This window comes from Caretta caretta, chromosome 4, assembly GCF_965140235.1.
Source record: "Caretta caretta isolate rCarCar2 chromosome 4, rCarCar1.hap1, whole genome shotgun sequence".
Lineage (NCBI taxonomy): Eukaryota > Metazoa > Chordata > Testudines > Cheloniidae > Caretta > Caretta caretta.
Window position 1 is genome coordinate 136,544,847 of NC_134209.1, and position 16,427 is coordinate 136,561,273.

The 16,427-nt window shown below is 44.9% G+C and overlaps 1 long non-coding RNA gene across 2 annotated transcripts; it reads right to left on the reverse strand.

The window, feature by feature from the left end:
- Positions 1-445: 445 nt before the first annotated feature.
- Positions 446-9,703, reverse strand: LOC125636254 (uncharacterized). 2 transcript variants are annotated; one of them, XR_007356524.2, is made up of 6 exons: positions 9,598-9,703; positions 9,391-9,506; positions 8,014-9,189; positions 3,382-3,426; positions 3,197-3,279; positions 446-1,883 (listed from the first exon to the last, which is right to left on the reverse strand). It is a non-coding gene; the product is annotated as an uncharacterized LOC125636254 (long non-coding RNA). The 2 variants fall into 2 exon arrangements; XR_012668221.1 differs by lacking the exon at positions 8,014-9,189.
- Positions 9,704-16,427: the final 6,724 nt, after the last annotated feature.

The window sequence follows — 16,427 nt, forward strand, 5'->3', positions numbered from 1 at the left end:
CCATTGTGACACAGCAATATTATAGTGGTGTGGTAAAGCCCTTAAAATCTAAGTAACAACATGATTTTCATGTTAATAGGGGTGAGAAAGATCTACAAACATCAGTCTTTTGGGTTAGGGTATCATTTTAAAATGTTTCTGGTAGTTTATGCACTGCTTGATTTTTTTCTATAGAAATTGTGGGGGGAACTATCATTTGAGGTTTGCTATGACAAGAGTTGTGGGTCATATTTTTAAAGATATTTAGGGACATAAAGATGTGGATAGGTGCCTCAGCATTTTTGAAAATCTTATTAGGTGCCTAACGCCCTTTAATTTCAAACCACACGTGACTAATTTTTTTTCTGCTGTCTGACATTTCCTTTGTCCAAGGAACTTAAGCAATCTGAGGAGGGGGTGAAATTGATAGATTTGAGCATTTGATTTGCATAGTGTAGATGAGATATTGTAGACAGAAGATAATTGTTTTTTTATTATTTTTCATGATAAACAGATTGCTGTTTTGACTGACAGTATCCTGGCGCTGCATTAGTCAATATCAAACTCACAGCAGTCCTTAAACTACATTGCTCTATGATGGGTGTGTTTCCTGGTGCTCAGCATCCCTTCTGACCATGCTGACATTAATGAGAGTCACAGCTACTTGCTTTTCTTTGATCACACTCAGTCATAGAATCATAGAATATCAGGGTTGGAAGGGACCTCAGGAGGACATCTAGTCCAACCCCCTGCTCAAAGCAGGACCAATCCCCAACTAAATCATCCCAGCCAGAGCTTTATCAAGCCTGACCTTAAAAACTTCTAAGGAAGGAGATTCCACCACCTCCCTAGGTAACGCATGCCAGTGTTTCACCACCCTCCTTGTGAAAAAGTTTTTCCTAATATCCAACCTAAACCTCCCCCACTGCAACTTGAGACCATTACTCCTCGTTCTGTCCCCTAGTTCAGGATGAGAAGCATGTGGAATGATAACATTATCCTAATACTGCTGCTTCCTAGAGACTTTCGTCTTCCTTCTGAGACAACTTGGGGGTATGTCTGGGTCTAATCGTGAATACCATGTTGTTTTGATAACACCATTTTGTTATTGTAACCTTCAGTGTAAAATTCATTTTGCATTGTATTCTCCATCTTGTGCAAAGATATCCAGGTAGTGGTGAAAACGGTATCATCTTGACAAGGGTGGTTTGTTCTAGACACTATGCGAATGCTAGAATGAAACACCTCAAGGAGGGCAAACAAGGAGAGAGGCATCAAGGGCCATCAGTGCTGAATGTCTCTTCCCCGCAGGACAAGGGTTTTCTCCTTTGACTTTGAATGGACTCTCCATACAGACCTGTCTAAGCACGTGGCTAGCTCAGAGCTGGAGCCCCGGTGCCCTGTGCTGGCAGTCTGAACTGGCACACTTAAGCTAGTGCAAGAGCTCCCGGTGAAGATTCGCACCACAAGCAAAAGGTCATGAAAAAATGCAGTAATTACTGCGTGGGCTGTACATCAACCTAACATAGGTCCACTTAATTTTGTAGTGTAGACAAAGCCTTAGTTTCAGGAGGCTGCTTCTCTGAGCGGGGGCAATTCCATCACCACTGGTCAGCTGAACTTGCTGGAGAGAGTGAAGGCAGAAGGCATGGGTGCCACTTGAGTTCAGTGACCACAGTGTGTCACCCTGAGCAATCCACTTCCTCTTGACCCCAGGCTGCCTGCACACACTCTGGCTTTCAGCAGAGTCCTAGTCCTGCTGCACTTGTGCAAATGACTTTCTCTGGCCGCTTGTCGACTTGGTTCAAGCCACATTGTAGAGCCAGCTTTTACCCTGAATCACTTTTCAGATATCACTTCTCCATTCTGTACACTAGCTAAGGTCAGTCCCAAGCAGGTGATATCTGTTTGGGGAAGATCAGAGCCAAGTTTGAGATTTAGGTATGTGCAAGAACAGTTATAAATTTTGATGTCCATGATTTTTCGGGGGGCTGTATCTCTGAAACCCCCTTGATCAAACTACCTCAAATTTGATCCACAAATCCCACCCCAGATGACCACGCAGCACAGTAATTTTCAAGACAATCAGCATGTGGATTTTTGAGTCCTTTGAAAAATCCACTGTTAAACAATAAGCTAATTACAAACACCCCCAAAGGTCTTCTTCCTTTGTATTTCCATTGGGAACACTACATTGCACACTATGCTGTATAACTGGCTATTACTCTAAGCCTCTGCTACTTGTTATAACATTTTCATTGCCAAGAACACATGTAACAAATTTGTAAAGTGTGAGACTTGTTCCCCTCTAGGAAGTGGTCCATATAAAAGGATAACAACCTACTACTGTAGACAGCTTGTCTTCCCTCCTGCGTTACTCCTTTTGCTCCATTAATGGTTGTTTGTGCTTTGGTGCTGAGGATCTGGGGCTCCACAAAATCAAAATATTTAACTTGAAGGGGCAGAGTGCTGTTTAGAAGCTGGGCCTCAAATTGGAAATCTCAGGATGTATATGGACTAACTCTAAAAAGCATATATATGGTATAATTCCAGTTATGTGAATTCCCTTTATCTGAAAATCATAGTTTTCCTAATCCACATGTGAATCTGCAGCTCAAAATAGAACTTCTGTTTGTTCAAACACCCAGTTATCGGAAAATTTGGTACGTCCCCCAGCACATTGGGATAAACCGGAGCGTACTGCATTCCTTTTCTGGGGTATTGAGGTGGAATGACAAGCTATACTTTAAGACTGGTCGGGGGCAGGGGAAGAGAGGAGAGTTCCTGGTCCTGCTTGGAGGCTATGGGGCTCTGTAGGGAAGTGTGCAATCAGAGTCAGTCTGGAAAGAACCAACCTAGAACAAGGTGAGATGAGTTGTCTCTCGCTGCTTTATAGAGCAGTCTGCTTTATCTCTCTCTGTTTTTTGCTACGGGGTGTTGTCATTTTGAATTTTAATAAATCATGCAGTTGCAACCTTCCAGCAAGCGTCTTTGTGTTTATCTAACTTCTGTGTGTGTGTGTGTGTGCTGTGAACATAATACCTTTGTACAGCACCGGTTTGGTATTAAACTCTTCTAAACAGGAGAGCAAAAGAGGTTCCAGCCTTCACAAGTCTTAGCAGGTTGGACTGAGACTCAGGACATCAAAGGGAAGGGTCCAGATGTGGTTAAACTCCAATGATACTACCAACAAAAAGGTGCCAGTATTGATACATACCTTACCGGGTGAAATGAAGCCCTGGTTGAAATGTAGTTGAATATGAATTCTACCCAGGTCCAAGGTTTAAATCTGAATGTTTCCTGGAGAATCACACAGTGATTGAAAATAAACTAAAAAAAGTTTCCAACAAAACGGTACATTTTACTTATGCCAGGAAAATTAAATGAATAAAAAATGCATACCTTGTTTCTTCCTCGCAGCATCCCATTGTGCACAGCTACCAGCCCCTAGAGCAACAATCAGTGTGGAGTGATGGTCATGTTTGACTTCTCTGCCATGAAGTCCTCCAATGCTGCCCGTTGCCCAGCAAGCAAAAGGTTCTGTTCACACCTCTTAGACAGTTATTGTGAAAATCATTCTTCCCATGCCCATCCACCTCCTCCCCAGGCAGGCATATCAAGGCCTGTTTGTGTATGATGATACTAGAAGGCAGTACATTTTTCAAACCAATCACTTACACGCTGGCAAAAGCAGAAAGTTCTGCTGGAGGGAGCTTTCAACAACAACAAAAAATCATTCACAAAGCATTTCCTATTGACTTTCAGTTAGTGCGGAAATTAACATAGATTGTGATTAGACTGGAATTTCCGTCCCAGGTCTTTCTGCATTTGTTTCTGTTCCAAATGGGGATGAAATGTCAAAATACCAAAACTTTTCACCAAACGGAAGATTCTGATTCAAATTTTGATTAAAAACAGTCAAATATTTTCTTTCAACTCATTTCAGCTTTGAACTGTGGCTGCCTGAGTTGCTGCAGTGCATCATGGGAGTTTGTAGCTGGGGTGCCTCATGTCCCCATACTATTCTATGGGATTGATTCCCTGGCTGGACTACATTTTCCCATCACCTCATGGGACTGGGTTGATGTACCACAGCAGGTTCAGCCAGAGAGGAGACCGCATGGTATCATGGGAGATATAGTCCAACCAGTGGCCTGATCCATAGAAGAGAATGGCGGCATGCAAAACTTCAGGTGGATAATAGCGTAACATCAACCCAAGCTGAATAGAAATATTTCATTTCCGTTTTTCTGACAGAATTTTTTTTTAAAATTGGCAAAAACAAAAATTGCCCATAGAAAATTTCAATTTTGTGGAACCTGCATTTGCTCTGGGGGGGCAAAAAAAAAAAAACAAACACTTTGATGGAAAATTCCCACCCAGTTATAATGGTGGTTTGGATCATATGCAGTAAAAGGCAGTAAGAACCCCTCCTGCATCACTCGGATTCTGGATCCAATTGTACATGAGTAATCCGGGCTACACACCTGCTTACTCCCTCTGTAAAGCAGATAGACAGGAGTAGGTGAGGAAGGGTGAGGAATGGGGTCACACATATGCAGCTTTGTCGCTGGCCATTGTAGAGGGGGGAAGGATAAGGAGGGCATTTAATCTGGTGCAGGTATAGAGCACCAGAAAATTACCTCTGCTGCCCCCACAACCCTACTGTAAAAGGAAGCTGGGGCTACTCTTGAAGTGGTGCAATTTATGAACTGCTGTTTGCTCAGAGCTGTGCCTAAATGGAGCTATGCCTGTTTATATCAGCTGAGGATCTGACCCACAGTCTAGTCCTAAACCAGAGTTGCCCAACAAATTATGTGCACCTCCTTATTGTTCTCCAACTTCAATGGAATTACACCATGGGTGAATCTGGCCCAGTGTGTCTATATTTGTCCTTCATTGTCATCATCTTATAACAGCAAAGACAGCCAAGGTGAAGGGATTAATTCTCTGGGGATAAATGACCAGCTGTGGATAATAGCTTTGCCCCTCAGCAAATCAACTCCTTTCAACCATTCATGGAGCCATAAGAAATGCCCTGTTCTTCAGCCATTATTGATTATAGACCAGGCAATGGCTACTGCTCGGTCACGCAGGCTACGTGTTGAATCCCCAGTCAGATTTACTGTCATTGAGCATCAGCTCTCCAATACATTTTTTCCATCTTGTTCTTTTATATGAGCGCTACAGATAAATACATGAAAAATGGGCCCAACTCTGAGCTCATTTACATCAATCTGAGCCTGTGGAATGGTTCCACATCTATTCTGATGTAAATGAAATCAGTGCCTGGCCTAGTGGACCAGATCATAAGCTGGTATAAGTCAGTGTAGTACTATTGACTTCAATCAACCAGCACTGATTTACACCAGCTGAGAATATGGCCCTATATATTTTGAAGTCAGTGGAAATATCATGGAGTGGTTTACATCTCAGTGTGAGTAAGGATATGAGAAGGTCCTTAATCAGCAGATGTGCCATGAAATCATGGTGGCACAATAAACATGGTACCTCCTGCTTCTAGCTCAGCGAGTCACTTCTCAGAGACTGTACATTAAGTGGAAGGTAAAACTTTCAAGCTTCTATTCCAGGGACAGTTTCCAAGAGCCACAGTGGCCAAGCAGGTTCATACTTACCCCACAGATTTTCTCATCTTCAGTTTTTCAGTCAGTGGCCAGTAGTAATTTTTAGGCCGTGGACAACTGCAGGCAATTTCCCACGTCCATTATTATCTTCCATATTGTTTTGTTTTCTCCAGCCATTCGTCTGCTGTGAGTTCAGGTGCAGATGCTACAGCCCTGTGACTTTCACAAAGATTTCATTGCCAACCTGCGCTCTTTTAGACATCTTTGGTATTGGGAAAATGAAATCACCCGCATGCTCATTTCTGCCCCATTATCTTCAAACCTCAAATCCTCCAGGAGCAATCTTGGATCTACACTGGCCCAGACCACACGCAGCTCTTCTGATAACCCTGCCTAGTGTCTAGTGAGACAGGGTATGGAGGTGACAACTGGCACATTGTACAGAAAGGGAGGAGGTGAAATCCAGCCTTTTCTTAGGCCAAAATGGCATTGAATGAGTAACCAGAATAAGGACACAGGCCAAATCTCCCCAATACAGAACTGTATGTGGTGAGGGGGGGCATCCTCCAGGCATTGATCCTTCTCCCCAGTCTGTGGGACTGTGGCTGTAGTACCATTGACCATGGCTGTAGCTGCCCGCACCACATCATCTCCTGGGAGGCCTCTCTGTGGGTCCAAGGTTTGCGCTGGGGTAGAGGGTGCAGATGGAGCAGGCCCGAGAAGATGACAGAGGAGGCAGAGAGCAGGGATGCACATGTGGCCAAGCCCCATAGACTTTTCCAACTCCTGGATAGGATGATTTGGGGAGAGGGGATCACCCTGAGAAAGGACTTGGCTGGAAATAAGCAAGTGTCGTGATCCTGTGGATTTACTGAAACATAAAGGTCTCAGATCCTACCTAGTAGTAAACTTTAGGCTCTAATATTCTTCGGCCAACACGGCTACAACAACACTGCATACGGAAATGCCATATGTCATTTGAAAGCTAATTTTTCTCTAGTTCTGCAGTAAATTCTTGGGGCCCAATCAATGGCAGATTTGCCTGAGTAAAGATTAGATAAGACGTTTAGAATTAGGCTTGTATTGCCAGATTCTTAGAGGATGTCCATTGGGATAGCTCCATTGATACCAAAGGAGCTCTGCTCACTCATGCTACCTGCAGATCAAATTTTCCCTGTGAACTTGATGTTGCATGGTCTAAGTGCCTGATTGTGCGCTGCTGGAGTCAATGGGAGTTTTAATACAGTGGCAGCAGGATCAGACCATTAATGAGCTCCGTACATTAGCAGGACAGCTCGTGTGAATAAACTTGCAGGCCTGGGCCCCTAGACTAGAAATGCTGTGATTCTATGCTAGAATAAATTCTGTTTGGTAAGTATCTTCATTGTCTTTTCTGTCCATTTATACTGCACAGCCCATGGACCAGGGACTTTACCTTCCTCTTTGTTTTACAGTGCCAAGAGCAATGACAACACACAGGCCCCAATTCTGCAAGATACTTAGCACATATCTGTTTTTTTTCATTAGCTTTAGTAAAATATGACCAAAATGTGACTGGGAATCATTTATCAACCACTTATTTTAAGGAAATCTAAATAAAGTACAATTTATATAACTGGGACCAGATCCTGCCCTATATTACAGCATCTTTGCACAGCTGCCAAATGATCTTAAAGCTGCACTTAAGGAGGTGCTGGGGGTTTCTCCAGCATGGGATGTTATTTGCTGCTATAAAACCAGCATTGCCAACTTTGCCTCCTGGCTTCCTGATGGAGAAGTGTGTCAGCGGCAGGAGGGGGTGTTTTGAGGGTTAGATGAAGGAATACACTGGCATTACTTTCCTTGCAGAATCATTATTACTTGGCAGAAGTTAGAGAAGCATATGGGGCCACCTACAGAATGGGGGGAGGAGGAAAGGTGGCTTAGAGCTGCCTTGACCCCCTCCACACTTTCAGGTGTACTGAACTCAGATACCATGGTGATGGGCATTGTATTAGAATAGAATAGAATAGAATAGAATAGAATAGAATAGAATAGAGATCTGGCAATTCTCAAGCACTTTGAGTCTACCCCCTTTGCTATGTGATCTGTCTTCTGGCATTTCCCATAAAGCTGAGATGTTACGTATCTACACAGAATGTGCCCCTGGGTGGGTTTCACCATTCTCTCTCTCTCTCTAACGGTGCCGGAAAAGAGAAAAGGAATCAAGCCCAGGTACAGCAGCATTACAACTAACTTTCCGGCAGATCCAAGTGGCCGTCAACTCATGTAGGAAATTAGCTATTTAAGGAAATTATAAAACAAAAATATAAACTCTTGAAAAGAAGCCAAAAAATACCAGTGCCATCATTGATCAAAAAACGGAAAATGAAGTTGAAACTGCATGGGGAAGGCTGAATGAAAGGCTATATTCAAGTTAGCTTTGCTGCAGAAGCACTGTTTAACTTACTTCTTGGATCTTTTCCCTTTATTGATGGTGTTGGGAGGCTCTCATTCCATAACCTCTAATGCCATCGTGCTCTGTGATGAGTTACTAAAAGCAGCCATTCTTCTGCATATGAAAACATTCAATTATTTGCATGTTTGGTGTCTTTAATGGCTCTTTTGTGCCTTCATTTTTTTGGAAACAGATGCTGAATTTCAGCAGTGTTCTCCTGATTTAAACTGGGCTAGGAGTGGGGTGGAAAAAAACAAAAGGCTTCACAACTACAGAGTAAAGTCTAGGAGATTTCTCAAGTAGGGCAGATTTTCTTAATTTATTTAAGAGACTGATGAAGGTGCTCATTCAGGATTCACAGAGATCTGCCAACTGTTAAATAAAGACGAATCCCAGGAATGTCCGCATTACCTAGTGCTCAACCACCACGTGACACAGATGAACCAATCAAACTCTTCCCAAAATGCTGTCACAATAGCACAAATGCAGACATTGTATGCAGAGCGGACTAGGAGCTCAGAAGGCTGGTCTCCAAAAAGTTTGGCAGATGCTGTGGCAGACAGGATTTATAGATGCCAATAACCTCTCTAGTGTATATTTGTTTCCATTCTGGATACTGTGCTGGTGCCCACGTCCCTGCATCCTCAGCTTAGATATTCCTCTTTTAAGACATAACCTGCTAAGATGTTAGTCAACAGAACTGAAAGGTGGCACATGCAAAACCAATAGAAGGAAATATTCACACACACACACACACACACTGCATAGTTTTCCTATGGAACTCATTGCCACAAGATAGCACTGAGGTCACAAGTTTAGCAGGAGTCAAGAAGGAACAGGGTGTTTATATGAATAAGAACATCCAGAATTAGAATAGTAAATACAAAATGAACAAAGACTAAGAGTTTTGGAAGGGATCTAAACCCTCATGCTTCAGGGTTTAAACCAATTTCTAATGACTGGGGATGAGGAGGAAATTTCCTTGGGGATAGGTTGGACCCTTCCATCTGGTGCCAGTCACTGTCCAAAAAAGGATGCTGAACTAGACGGAGGACTGGTCTGCTCTGTCACTGCAGTTCTTATATTCCTCCAAGTCTCCCAGTGTGTCATCTTTCTGTGCAGGCAACAATCTCATTCAGCACAGAGCTTGCTTCTCTGCATTGTACATCGCCCAGCACTCGCTGGGTGCTCAAGGAATAATAATAATAAATTGTTATCGTCCTTTTGTTTAAAAAGAAAAGGCACAATAGAAAACGAACACAAGAATAATCATTTTCTGAGCTCGCCTCACTAATGCACCTCTATGCACCAGACCCAACCCCCCAAACCCAGCATTATATAACAGTTCTGCATTATATCCCATAAATGTCTGTAGCACTTAGCACCTACCTGGCAATTTGCCTGCTCAACGCCCTATACAAACATGAACTAATTATGTGATTTCTTGATGTTTCATGGTCTGTTTTGTTTGCTGGGATGCCACAGGGACCTCTGAGTTCTGCAATCTGAAATACAACATGAAAAATACAGGTTCCCAACACCTTGTGTACATCAGAATACAGCGTGGCAGAGCCATCAGCAGATGCTTAGACTTACCTTTCAAGGTGTTCTAAAATCTCCAAGAGGCCCTCGTTTTCCCAGTCCTCCGTATCTGCTGTGATTTTGTAAATTAATACTGTTTTTATTGGTCTCCTCTGATCAGCAGAGATCAGGCTGAGGTTCGCTTTCTCTTTAACAACAGTGCCCTCTCGAGTCTATTATTATATTGGCAGTTCCATTCTGCCTGTGAAAATTCCTCCTCATGCAGAGACAACTGGGAAAACGTTACACAAATCAATTTAGGTGTATAAAAAAGTGTGTCAGTCTGCATAACATTTTCTGTGTTAGTAAAAACAATATGACAAAGTGAAAGTCTGGCCTATGATTTTACAAATGTATGATTCAAAACGAGAGGGATCAATGAGTGGCTCAAAGCTAAACAGATGATACACTCGGATATAGCACTTTGTATTTGTGGATCTCCAAGCACTTTTTAAAGGAGGTAAATAGCATTATCTTCATTTTATGAATGTGGAAACTGAAGCAGAGAAGAATGAAGGGTCTTGCACAAGGTCACCCAACAAGCTAGGGGTAGATGCTGGAACAGAACCAGATCTCTTGACTCGCAGTCTAGTAGGTAGCCACTAGGTCTCACTGCCTCTCTGAAAGGTAATATTTTTCATCTTCACTGTTAACAGCAGTTAAGTTCGTAATATAACACTCTGCCTTTCTCTTTTGTAGCAGAGTCCTCACTCTGTCAAGTGTATTTAACCTTACTGTAGCAACAAACCTTTCTATGACATCAACTCTTGACAACATGGAATAACCGCTTAGCTCACACAAAGGGAACTCCACTTGGAAAGCAGGGTAAATATTTTAGTACCAACCTTATTAATGCCCATTATTTCCATTTCAAGGCAGCTCATTTTCGGTAAAGCACCCAGTGCTGTTTCCCTGCTCATGCTACTCTATCTGAGTGTTTGTGTTTGTATAAAAAGGGACTTTTCAAGATTAGCACTAAGTTTATCGCAGTGTTGGTATCAGGCTGATTTTAAAGGGCCCGAGAGTGCATTCCTCATGCATCCAAAGCTGGCATTTTTGGTATCCCAGAAATGTGGGGACTCGGTGTACCACAGCTTCTAGAGGAAAAGTTAGACATTTGCTTCATTTAAAAATGAGTTGGACAAGTAACTGGAGAATCTAGCCCAAAGAATAGCACTGATTGTCCAGAAGCATTAGGCTAAAACTCATTAGAGTACAGTGGTGCTGTGCTAGTCACTGTATGTATCTGCAAATAGTAAGAGACGCACAAAGGATGGAAGAAGACACAGATGCATGGTGATGAAGTGACTTGATGAAGGTTGCACAGCAGGTCAGTGACAGAGCCAGGTCCTGTCCTAAAGTGCAATCCGTTTTAACAAAAAACATTGTTTTGTCTCAGTTTTTCAAAGCTGCCCTGACAGACACTTGGCATTGAAGGAGCCACTGACCAGCTAAGCCAGTGAAATTGACAACAGACAGGCTGACCCATGTGCAATTCAAGAACCAGCCACTACTCAGCATGCTCAGATACCACAGTGGAGGGAGTTATTTCCTTCTCAAGGAAATGACACTAAATCGCTTTCACTAACCACCTAATGAGAGCTCTGACATTGTATGTGGGAGGCAGTGGATTGACGAGACAGGTAGATGCAATGTACTACCAAAAAAAGGCACGCTTGTTGGTTTCTAACTCGGACAGAACATTTAATTCCAGTGGAGTTCCTGTTTGAAATGATTATTTTAATACTGTTGGGATTTGTAACAGGGCAGCCTGCCCCTCTAAGTGCCAGGAGGCCTGGGACCAATCACCGTGTTCAGTTAGCCGTGCCCTACTACAGCTGCATGGGGTGTCGGACTTAGGAAGAGGAAAGCCCAGCCATCGAGGGCTGGCTGGGGAAGAGATAAGATAGGTTGCTGTAATGTGGGGCAAGCAGCTAGCTGGGTTTGAGCTAGCAAGTGGCTGAGGGCTATGGCCTGTCAGAGACCTTTAGTAGGAGAGAGGACATGATTCGGATGATTGGGTTAATTGGCATCCAGGATCAAGGGGCGAGGTTATTGCCACTGGGAGCCCACCTGTAAGGAAGGAGCTGAAGGCTCAGCCCATAGGGCTGAGGACTCTTGGTTTTGATACTGTTTTTGGATTTGGACTAAAGGACTCTTGTTATCTTGGAAGGCTTTAAAAAGGCCTGGCTGGGGGGCCAAGCCACCTCTATAGTGGGAGTGGCTGAAGATTGTTGTGGGGAAAAGGAGGTGGAAGTGCTGTAATGCTGGCTCTTGCTATGAGGGGGTGGTCTGGGATGGTGAGCCTTGCAACAGGACAGTATTGTGTTACTAATTACATGGTAGCTGCCTAGAGCGTTATATAGGTGTCTTATGTATCTAAATCTAAATAAATAAAATTAAAAACACCCACAGAATAATGGTCAGACCAGGGAGATGAGATCAGAACTCCTGGAATTACCTTCTGGTTCTTCCTGTGACTTACTGTGTGACCTCAGGCAACTCACTTATCCCCTCTTTACTTCAGATCATCCATCTGTACCATGGAGACACTCCTACATTAATAGTATTGGGATCACACCTAAGTGCGCTGATCATAGACTAGGACTCCATTGTGCACAGCACTGTATAAAACAGAACAAAGACAGCCCCTGCCCCAAAGAGCTACCTACCCCACCTAATAGAAGCAGTGTGAGATTTTAATTAATCAAGGCCAGATTCTGGACTCAGATACTGATGCATAATTTCCACTGCAATAAATGGGTGCTAAGGGCAGAATATGCCTTTCTGCCTGGTTTTTCTCTTGCTTTAAGCAATGTAAAGCAGCAAGAACTCCATCAAAGGCAATGGAGTTACGCTGGTATAAATGAGAGGAGAACTAGGCCATTGGTTAGATTGTAAGCTTTTGGGGCATGGATTGTTTTTTCATTACGTCTGTACAATTCCTAGCACAATGGGGCCCTGATTCCCGATAAATATAAACGATTGATTAATAATTAGTACTGGGAAAGTGCTTTGAGCTCCTTTGCTGAAACATGCTCTTTGCAATGGGATACATCGTGTTCTCCATCCCACTGGCATAACTGACAGCAGACTCTGGCCCATTAACAGAAAAGCAGTAGCAGTATTTCTAGAAGAAAAGAGCAAAGATTTCCTAGCAAATATTGAAATACCAGGACTCTCTTTTATCTCCTTCACTTCATCTCTCTCATTTAGTAATGGGGGACTGTTCAGGAATAAATCAGCATAGTAATAAAGATGTTAATTGCAGCTGAATCCAAAACAGACTAAAATTTGCACTTTCCTTTTTAATTATAAATTCTACAGCCTAATTTAAATCAACTTGGAAAAATTCACAAGAGCAACTGTTGTTTGATGGATCAACCAGCCTTCTTTTCCAATCTATACTCATTTCAACAGCTTTGGAATTTATGTAAGAAATAAGAAAAAATGTAAGGGCTGGATTCTGATCTTGCATGTCCCGATGTAAATCCAGAGTAATGCCACTGGAGTTATTTTGAATTTACAATGGAGGAACTGAGATCAGAATCTGGCCCTGTGTCTGTAAGTCTGGCTTTTAAATAATGGAGGCAAAAACATACACTTCTGTTCCCATTTCTTCTTGACTGTGCACTGTGAAACTGTGAAGTCATTGGCGTTTGAATGTCTGTGTGCAGAGACTGGCATAATCTAGCAGGGCAAAAGCCTGCAAAGAAAACATCTACCCCACAGAGCTTAACTTGTGGCGCATGGATTGTGTTACTGCTCTGACTTTGTTTCTGCCTACTGCAGTACTTGCCTTTACCTGGGCAGCTGCCATTTTAAGAGGCCGAGCGAATGCAAAGTGTTTCAGAGGAGATATATCCTCTCGTGCTTTCTCGTGGAGACTTTATTTTTGTTCTTTCCCTTGATTGCAACTGAAAATACTTCAGAGTGACTTTGTGATTGTCTTTGGACATGGAAATACACAACACTGGCAGACAGACGTGCTTGGATTTCTGATTTTGCCTGGTGTCATCTTATGTGTAAGCAATTCTGCCCCTGAGATCACATCCAGCCCCATGCTGGCTAGCAGAGAGTTGAACGCATGTGAACACAGAAGTGCTGACCTCCAGACATGCCTTAACTGCTGCAAGCAGAGATTTAAAAAAACCACCAGAGCTTCTGTTTAAGAATTTGATGGCATCACAGGGGAGGGAACTCCTGGTCCTGCCTATGCAAAATGCTGAGGGAAGGGCACATTTTAAGATAAATTCTCCCGGATGGGGTGGTGAAGGGGAATGTGAGCAGTAGGAATTGATGAAATTATGTGATGTCAGCCCAGGAGCTTGTTGGGCAGAGATGAGGGAGCATGAAGCATTAGGGGGACAAACTTTTCCCTCTGCCTCCATGAGCAGAGGGGATGAAAACCCTACAGATCCAGGGAAAGGGGCAGGACAGGTGAGACGGAAGGAAAAAGATCCACCTGCATTGCATCATTCCCCCTCCCCACAACCCAAGGGAAGTCCAGTGGTTCATGCTGGCTTCTGAGGTGATCATGTAAACACCTTCCTACCCACCTTGGTCCTGCACTGAGGGCAGCTCAGCTGCACCCCAAAATCTGGCCGAGTATAAGAGTGACTTGATAACATTGTGCACCCACTTTGGGCTGGATTCTCCAGGCTGCTAAGTACCCTTTGCCCTGCTTATGTAGTGCACAATGGACCTTGATCCAGCCAGAGATTCCCAGCAGGGAGCTCCATCTGTGTAGTAGGGTTGCCAGGTATCTGGTTTAAGGGGCGCTGGCGGCTCCGATCAGCCATTAAAAGTCCAGTTGGCGGCAAAGTGGGGCTAAGGCAGGCTCCCTACCTGCCCTGGCTCTGTGTGGCTCCTGGAAGCAGCAGCATGTCCCCACTCCGACTCCTCAGCATAGAGGAAACCAGGGGGCTCTGCACACTGCCCCCGCCCCAAGTGCCAGCTCTGCAGCTCCCATTGGCTGGGAACCATGGCCAATGGGAGCTATGGGGGCGGTGCCTGTGGACAAGGCAGCGTGCAGAACCGTCTGGCCACGCCTCAGCATAGGAGCCAGAGTGGGGGACATGCCGCTGCTTCCAGGAGCTGCTTGAGGTAAGTGCCGCCTGGAGCCTGTACCCTTGACCCCCTCCCATGCCCCACCACCCTGCCCCATCCCTGATCCCCCTCCTATCCTCTGTACCCCTCAATCCCAGCCCAGAGCACCTTCTGGCACCCCAACCCTCTCATCCCGAGCCCCACCCCAGAGTCTGCACCCCCAGCTGGAGGCCTCACGCCTCCCTGCACTCCAAGCCCCTGCCACAGTCCTGATCCCTCTCCCATCCTCTGAACCCCTCAGTTCCACCCCAGAACCCTCTTCTGCACCCCAAACTCCTCATTCCTGGCCCCACCACAGAGCCCACATACCCCCAGGCAGAGCCCTCACCCCTTCCCGCACCTCAACCCCTAAACCAGCCTGGTAAAAATGAGCGAGTGAGAGAGGGTGGGAAGAGCGAGTGATGGGGATGGGGGTGGGGATGGCATGAGCAGGGGCGGGGCCTCAGAGAAGGGGCCGGGCAGGGCAGGAGGTGGGGCAAGGGTGTTCGGTTTTGTGCAAGTGAAAAGTTGGCAACCCTACTGTGTAGGGGCACAGAGCTCGTGAAGGAACAGTGTGGGGAGGGGCGGGCCCATGTCGCGGTGACATGGGTGTTCGTGAGGGAAGAGGAGGGACCAGGGAAAAGGGGGTTGCACCCATGTTGGTGAAGGAATGGTCAGGCCCGGAGAAGGGGTTACATCAGTGTGGGGAAGCAGAGGCTCAGGCCCAGTGGGGGTGGGGTTACACAAGTGTTGGGGAGGGAAAGGTCAGGGCAGGGGGAAGGTTACACTGGTGTGGGGAGGACAGGGAAAGTCAGGCCCAATGGGGGTGTGGGGAAGGTTACATTGGTGTCAGAGGGAGGCTTGTCACCTCTGAGTTACAAAACACTGGGACATGCAAATCATTTAATCCGAGACAGCAATCTCAAAAAGAGAATGAGGATGGGAAAACCTGGACAGGTGGCAACCCTAGGGGAGAGTCAGGGGGTGGCAGGGGCTTTACACGAGTGTTGGGGGGTGGGTAGGGAGTGACAGGCCCAGTTGGTGAGGAGAGGATCATGCCCTGGTTCTTTTCTTATGGCATTTTGACTCCTTTATTTATAGCCCGATGTGGAATTAAATCTTTTTTCATTAAAAATGCTCATAACTATAAATTCTACAGTAACACACTCACCCCATGAAATGCATTCAGTCCCATAAATAGTGGAGTAGATTATTAATCACATTAGCCATGCTCAGCTATAAACCTTGAAGAAACAGGACCCCAGTTCCTGAAATTTTTCAGACTGATCACTCCGCTGAGATAGGAGCTCTTGTGGATTTCCCAGATCACTGAGGCCCAGCTATTTTGTTACCAGCCTGGAACGCTCGTTGGGCTCGGGGGATGCCCGTTTTTAATTCTTGCCCCTTTATAATACTTTCTACTTCTCGGGCTTGATTCCCCATTACCCTGCACCTTGTGCAAACTGAGGGTGAAATCCTGTCCCACCTGAGGTCAATGCAAAAACTCCCTTTGACTTCAGTGAGGCCAGGATTCCCCCGCATCTGTCTAGATACGCATGTGACCCTCCTCCCCATATTATCCGAATTCCCTCATGACGATTAACAGATTTTAGTCTCGCAATCCTGCCCGTCCAAGGGTCCCCATTCAACAGATGGGCCCAGGGCAGATTAAAAGATTTGCCCAAGGTCCCACAAGAAGTTGGTGGCTAGGATAGGAGCTGACCCCGAATCTCCAGAGCCCTAAGAACCAATGCCAA